Below are 7,822 nucleotides of genomic sequence, written 5' to 3'. Positions count from 1 at the left end.
CATGTGTTTTGTGGACTTGGAGAAGGTATTCGACCGTGTTCCTCGAGGAATTCTGTGGGAAGTACTCCGGGAGTATGGGGTATCGGACCAGCTAATTCAGGCTCTTCGTTCCCTGTATGACCGGTGTCAGAGTTTGGTTCGCATTGCCCGCAATAAGTCGGACCCGTTTCCAGTGAGGGTTGGACTCCGCCAGGACTGCCCTTTGTCACCAATTCTGTTCATTATTTTTATGGACAGAATTTCTAGGCGCAGCCAGGGCGTTGAGGGGTTCCGGTTTGGTGGCTGCAGGATTGTGTCTCTGCTTTTTGCAGATGATGTGGTCCTGTTCGCTTCATCGAGCCGTGAACTTCAACTTTCACTGGATTGGTTCACAGCCGAGTGTGAAGCGGCCGGGATGAGAATCAGCACCTCCAAGTCCGAATCCATGGTTCTCGCCCGGAAAAGGGTGGAATGCCATCTCCGGGTCGGGGATGAGATCCTGCCCCAAGTGGAGGAGTTCAGGTACCTTGGGATCTTGTTCACAAATGAGAGAAGGATGGAACGCGAGATCGACAAGCGAATTAGTGCGGCGTCTGCAGTGATGCGGACTCTACATCAGTCTGTTGTGGTGAAGAGAGAGCTAAGCCGAAAGGCAAAGCCGGGGAGAAGTGGCCGGGGAGAGGAAAATCTGGGCCTCCCTGCTTAGACTGCTGCCCCCGCGATCCGATCTTGGATAAGCGGTAGAAGATGGATGGATGGATGGATAAAATACATTATTTTATTTTGTATTTATTATTTTAATACTAAATTCATAATAAATGATCATATATCCTGCACAAGTTTTCCAAAATGTTCACGAACATCTTGACTCATTACTAATCTGCAAAATAAATAATAATGACACAATAATCAATAATAAACTAAAAGATTATCATTATCGTGATTGTACATGCTGCAAACGACAGTGATTGTGAAATTGATATTCTCTATGGCCGTGTCCAGCTACAACACACAGTGCCTGCAGAGCAGACATGGCATGTGTAAAGCTGGAGTATAGGATGGGTGCTGGTATGCCTCATTAATTAAGGTCAAGAGGAAAAAGGGAGGGGATCGTGCTCTGCTTCAGAATATCGCAGTACACGTTGGAATTCATGTTTACCCTCAATGAACCGCAGCTCCCCAGAGTCAGCAGCACTCATGCAGCCATGCTACCATGCTTGACCGTAGACAAGAAAAAACTATCTTGCTACTCAATTATGTTGCCAGCTGTTTGGATGATAATGGCTTTGTGTTGACTCATTTACACTGATATACAAGCTGTACACTGACTACTCTAAAATATATGCAATTTTCCACACTCACTAAACACAAAAACAAAGCAGTTGTTTTGGTCGGTTTGTGTTATCTTGCAACGCGTATGACTGCAATATTTTTTCATTTGCAGTATTATCCCATTGCATTTGTTTTATGGTGTTTTGGGATCATTTCCGTGTTAGGAACATTTGGACCCTGTCATTTGTGTTCTGCTTTACCCCAGAGTGTTTAAACATGTTTTTTAAAGATGATAAACAACGAGCTAGACATGTAAACAGATCACTCGTCGACATCAACAACAATCAAACAACATCTTCAACTCTATTGGTTGCTCCACCACCACCACCACCACCACCACCGCCCTTTCTAAGCAAATGCACATGCTGGGGTCGGCACGGGGAGGGACGTTTTGTTCAGCAGATGGTGAGGTCGCATGCATGCACTGGTATACCGGTGGTGTCGGTGTCAGACGCGTCTCGCAGTGCGGCTGACCTGCATGGTGGGTCGTAACACGTTGGATCTATCGCACTGATTTTTTTGTTTACTTGCTGAAATTGTACGTGCATATCATCATCATTGTGGAGCTGCGGATGCTGCATGGGTCAGACTCCAACATCGCTCTGCTGTTGAAGACTGCGCTTCATAGGTGAGAAGAATGTGCGTATTTACGCTCGCAATGGCTTTTATATTAAGTGCCGCTAATGGTGCGTTGCCACACTTAAGTTAATGGGCCATTTCTGTGCGTAAAGCTACGCATTTCGTTGCTACAAGTATTTTGTTAAGAAATGCACAAAAAATATTTCCCCACTCGGCGTCTTCAGGGGCTCCTACAATGCCGGACATGGAATATTCGTGGAAAAAAAATAAAACAAGTGCTTTTACTAAGTAATAAACAATAAAGCTTGTATTTCGGACAATGAATATGTGCATCTTAGTGTTCAATATTCAATATTAAGATGCTTTCGTCAACATGCAAAAAAGTAATAATCTATAATATAATGTATATATGAATAAAATATTAAATAATTTACGAATAAAAATATAATTATAAAATATAAGATAGTATATAAATAAAAAATATTATGTGAAAATATTATAATATAAAACTATAAAATATGAACTAAGAAATAAAAACTATTGTAAAAATGTATAATATAATATATATAATATATATAATATATTATATATATCATATATATACTTTTTTGACATGTTTAAAGTGCACCAGCGATGAAACTATCAATGCACAAACTGCAGTGTCAGAGTGCAGCTGACTATAGCAACCATAGAGACAATCACAAGCATTTGCATGCCCACCACAAGTGACTGTGGCATGGCTCCAGACTTTGGCAGATGTTTGTGATGAATACGCAAAGAAAGGAAGTAAGAATGAAAGAGAGTGCACAGTTTTGAGGGTGTGCATTGTTAAGGTCAGCTTTGTCAAGTGGTCTTTTGTTTCCTTGGCTGCGTTACACCTGTTCCTAAAAAGCAATGATCTTACTGGCATACAGTATGGTTTTCTTATACTATATCATGTCTACATGGGACAACAATACAGCTTTGTAATGTTAACTTTGTCGTAGAGCCTGAGTGTCCAAACCTTTTCCACAGAGGGCCACATAATGAAAAATGGAAGGAATTTGATATTTTTCCAGGTTAAACCAATCCAATATTCAAAGTAGTGAAAAAATTCCCATTTTTGTTGTGTTTTTTTGGTCCCTGGGTCGCACTTTGGACACCACTGGTCTAGACAATATAAAAGGAGACACATGTCACCCCGACAGGACAATGATGGGGGGTGCGGGGGGCTGACATACCGACCCCCAATGCCCTCTGTGAGAGTCTGAGGGGAAACAAAGGTTGCCGTGTTTGGGCAGGAGAGTGTCACTGAGCTGGTGATTGGGTTAGAGGAAAGTCAACAATTACAAAATGTGTCTTTGTGAATTATGTATAATAATTCACATTGACAGCCTTTTCATTGCATGTGGCATGAGGCGAAAAGGTGTGTTCCACTGGGCGATGCACCAACCTTTGCAAAGGGAAACACCCAAAAATATATATCGATATATTGATATAAAGAAGCTTAACTACAACCTACTTTCTTTGAATTTTATGGCGTCATATTTTTTCATGAGTCCAGCTGTCCTCCCCTATGACCTTCCCGCTTCAGCAGAGCTGAGCATGCTCACCGTGAACATGCATCTCTAGCTCTAGCTCGGCTTGTGCACCTCTGCCATCAGCAGCTGCACCAAAGCCTTGTGTGATGTGAAGTGAAACTCTTGCATACTAATAGAGCACCAAGAAGGTGTCTCTCAGGCCGGGAACGTTCTGGATCAGAATCACCCGGTATTACGCATGACATTTTTACTCTACGGTTTTGTGGTGCTGTAACCGTCCTATATATCTGCAGGGTACGGCTTTAACTCAGTTCTTCTCTTCTCATTTGGTTATGAAACACACATGCTGGTGGCTTGGCGTCGCCATGGAGACGGCATGTCTGAGAGCCTGTGTGCGGCTGCTGATCCAGAAAAGGCTGTTTATATTTTCTGCTCGGCAGAAAGGAGGCTCGGAAGGGGAGGGCAAGCGGTACCTCCCGTGAAAAGTGATGCAGTCTTCCGTCATGTGAGTCTTCACATAAGTGGCAGCATTGCATCAAAAACGCAACCGTTCTTGGACATTTTCATTGACATCTTTTATTGTGGCTCTGATAATAGCCCCTAATTCATTTATGGAGACTTAGCATGAACCACAGCGGCCTCATTACGTCCTACAATTACATTAAGCTGTCTTGCATCTGTGAGGCGAGGATAATTAACGCCGACTGTAGTTAGGGATGTGGGTGTTACACAGCGGTACCTCGGTTTTTGTTATTAAGTCGGTCCAAAAGGTCAGACAAAAACTGAAACGTACAAAAACCCAAGCAATTTTTCCCATAGGACATACAGTGGAACCTCAGTTAGCATCATTAATCCATTGCATAAGGTCCGACTCTAAACAAAACATACGCTAATTCAATTAATCCATTCCAGACACTCAAAAACACTTTTAATATATGACAATTATAAGAATTCAAAATGCATATAAATAAGGAATGAAAGGGGGAAATTAACATTTAATGGCACTTTTACCTCGATTGAAGATGTGATTGTTGACAAAGACGGCGATGTGGCGGTGAGGTCAACACGTGTTTTGCCAGGAGTTATTCAATAATTCAATAGTGTTTGTCACCTTCTTTGTCAAAATGCTGGCCCTTGCAAGGTTATTGGAATCCATTTTGGGTTATTTTGCAGCCGTGATCAATAAAAAAAGCAGACACTTGTGGCGTAACTGCATTCGTTTGCAAAGAACGGCTGACGGAGCTGACTTCTAGATCCGGTTTCCATTTTGCAAGCATGCTAACATATTGTAATTAAGACACTGTGGAACCTTGGTTCTCATTAAGAGAGGAGAAATATGATCTTAAGAAAAAAGTTAAACTTAAAACACTTATATGTGCAAACAACGCTAAAAACCTTCAGCATGTCAGTATGTGGAATCAAACTATGGAACGGATTGAGTACACAACTCAAACAATGCACTAAAATCACCAATTTCAAGACACAGTACAAGCAGTTGATGTTTACCAAGTATAAGGAAGAAGACTCCTGAACCACAGGGTGCTATGTCATATGACAACTGCACTTTATGGAATTTTATGCAATTTACAGCAATTTCTTCATATAGATTTACAAACCTCAACTTCATTGTAACTAAGAGTGTAACGATTCATCTACTACATGAATGTGTCGATTTATATTCCTATGATCCAACTATGTCGACCTGTGTTTGGCAAGTTGCCATTCTGGACGACATATATCGATCTAAAATCCTTTAAACGGTAATCAATCGACTGCATCGATACTAGAAAATAAAGCATTGAATTTAAGCACGGCAGGCTTTATATGGATGTGTGTTTTTTATGTTCTTTTAATGATAAAGACATTAAACGTTACTCAATTCAGTCTGCCTGTCTGTGATGTCATCGCCACGTGTCAGCAGACAACAAAACGTAGCATGGCGGATGGCAGAAGACAAGCCCATGAGCAAGAAATAATTAAGCCACCATTGTGGTCCAGTGTGTGGAAACACTTTTGCAAAGAGGGAGATGTTCTCAATAAGTCGCTCACTGTTTGTAGGATACGTAAAGGTCGAGTAAAATACCACGTCAACACGACAAATCTCTCCAACCACCTACTAAGGCGCCATGGAATTTCCTACAACGCTGAGCGTTCAGGCACCTCTTGCAGTAGCAAGTAGCGGGTAAACCGACTGTTAATTCAAACTGAAGAGATGTTGGTTGCATTTTATTTTTGATATTAATGTTGTATTTGTATTATTTTTATGTTGAAAAACAACAGCAAAAGTAGCAGGTAAACCTATTGTTAATTCAACCTAAAGAGATGTTGGTTGCACTTTATTCAAATAAAATGTGAATGCATTTGCCATTAATTGTTGTTTACTTGATTGTTTATATCCATAATTCATTTATACCTGATTCCCTTACAAAAAACAGTGGGAATCTAGGAAACTTCACCTGCACTGTCCAGTATCCAGGTATTTATTTCACAGTCACACAGACTTTTTGACTAAAAAGTTACTGAATCAATTTAAAGTTACTGAATCGTTTCAGATCATATCGTTCTAAACAAATCAATATCGTCTTTGAATCAAATCGGCAACCATGAATCATGATACGAATTAAATCGTTTAATATGTGATGTATACTGAAGTAAAATGTATTTATGTTCAAAAAATCAAACCATAACCATAACCAGTAGTTTGTGGCATTAATCTGGTCCAGAAGGTCTAACTCTAACTGAAACGTACTCTAACCAAATACATTTTTCCCATAAGAGATCATGCAAATCCAATTAATCGGTTCCAGAAAGCCAAAAATGTTAACACGAAACCCTTTTTTGATAGATTTATGTCCATAAAACATATAAATAACAAATGAAATGGACAAATTAACAATTTTAGCTTACTTTTACCTTCACTGAAGATTCTTGAACACCTTCCTGTTTTGCCATGAGTTATTTGTTGAAGTCAATAGTGTTTTTCACTTCAGTAATGCAAAATGGAGCCAAAGAAAGTTGCAAGTGCTGTTGCTCTCCGTTCGTATCACTGCGTGCTGCTGAATGTCCATTGTTGTGTATGTGTTCCACAGTGTTTACATGTGTGGATGAACACCACTGCGATGATAACTCTCCCGCGTTGCAACAGTCTTCATCCACGCATTTAACACTGGAACACATTCACAACACCGGACAAGTGTCAACGCGCAGTGATTTGAATGGAGAGAAAAAAACGCAGAGCGATTAAGAGGTCTGACTTTTTTGTGGGCAACGGTTTTGTGATGCAAATTGTGAACACATATTGTTTTGAGAAGCAAAACGCTTAACTTAAGAGGCCCCAGCAACTAGCCAGAATGACTTTCCTCCACAATGAAAACCGACCAGAACTACGCTCACGGGACAAAATGGGGGAAAAGTCATTGTTGTTGAACTAGTCTGCTGATGGGGATGTCATACACCTTTTCATCTTTGATCTTTATTTATGTATTTATGTATTTTACTGTTGCTAATATGATACCTCTCTTGCACTGCACACTAATTTCCCTATGCGTATTAATACAGAAACCTGACCTGACCTGACAAGAGCCAAGGTTCCACTGTATGTTACAAACACACGCAGTGTAGCCTATTGATAAAACGGCCAAGACGCACGTCATATCGTGCGGTAACCGGAAAAAGTATGGGAACTGAGGCAAAATCTTTGCGTACATTTAAAACATAAGTAAAAAAACACGCTAACTGGGGCATATGCTAACTGAGGTTCCGCTGTATTAACGAAAAATAAATTTCAGCGAGAATAATTTTACACGCAGAGGAAAATGCAAAATTATTATCAATGGAAATTTAACATCACTTTTACCTTTATTGAGTTTGTGTAACATTTAAGTTTACCAAATTAATGTGCCTCACAGCAGTGCTTCTCTACTGGTTTGGCTGCGGGACCCACCATCGCCTCTCACTGACAAGCGGCGACCCAAATTGCAGACAAGGCAAACTTCTCAAATAGCTTATATTTAAAGGAGCTGTTTGCAAAACAACCCGAGTTGCAGCGATGAGAAGCTGTCTCTCCCTTTATAGCACTCCTCTCCAGCAGATATCTGCAGCTGTGCGTCAGACGGACGACACGTTTAGTCCTCACTCAATGTCCTTCCCCTCCCACTCCGGCTTGACAAAGTCGGCCATAAACATGACATGCACCTCGCACCTTTTGCCCGGGCAAAGACCCGCGACGAGGCCTGTCACGATAACAAATTTTGCTGGACGATAATTGTCCTACAAATTATTGCCAATAAACGATATTATTGTCAACATTATTTTGAGACCATTTTTTCATTAATGTAATGATAATATATGGCATAATAATGCAAGTACACTGTATCACCAGCAATAAACTTTGATTTCTCAAGAGTTTTTAA

General features: G+C 40.5%; 1 protein-coding gene across 3 annotated transcripts in view; it reads left to right on the top strand.

Annotated features, from left to right (window-relative positions):
• Positions 1-1,665: 1,665 nt before the first annotated feature.
• The window catches only part of LOC129186073 (leucine-rich repeat neuronal protein 1-like), an 18,476-nt gene continuing 12,319 nt past the window's right edge, over positions 1,666-7,822 (top strand). The window contains exons 1-2 of one of the 3 annotated variants that reach the window (XM_054783910.1): positions 1,666-1,939; positions 3,782-3,915. The gene's annotated coding sequence lies outside the window, so the exon portion shown is untranslated. Of the gene's footprint in view, positions 1,951-3,781; positions 3,916-7,822 lie in introns of all 3 variants that reach the window. The other 2 variants (XM_054783909.1, XM_054783911.1) reach the window with 2 other exon arrangements.

This window comes from Dunckerocampus dactyliophorus, chromosome 8 (genome assembly GCF_027744805.1).
Source record: "Dunckerocampus dactyliophorus isolate RoL2022-P2 chromosome 8, RoL_Ddac_1.1, whole genome shotgun sequence".
NCBI classification, from domain to species: Eukaryota; Metazoa; Chordata; class Actinopteri; order Syngnathiformes; family Syngnathidae; genus Dunckerocampus; species Dunckerocampus dactyliophorus.
This window is presented reverse-complemented; position numbering and strand designations above follow the sequence as displayed.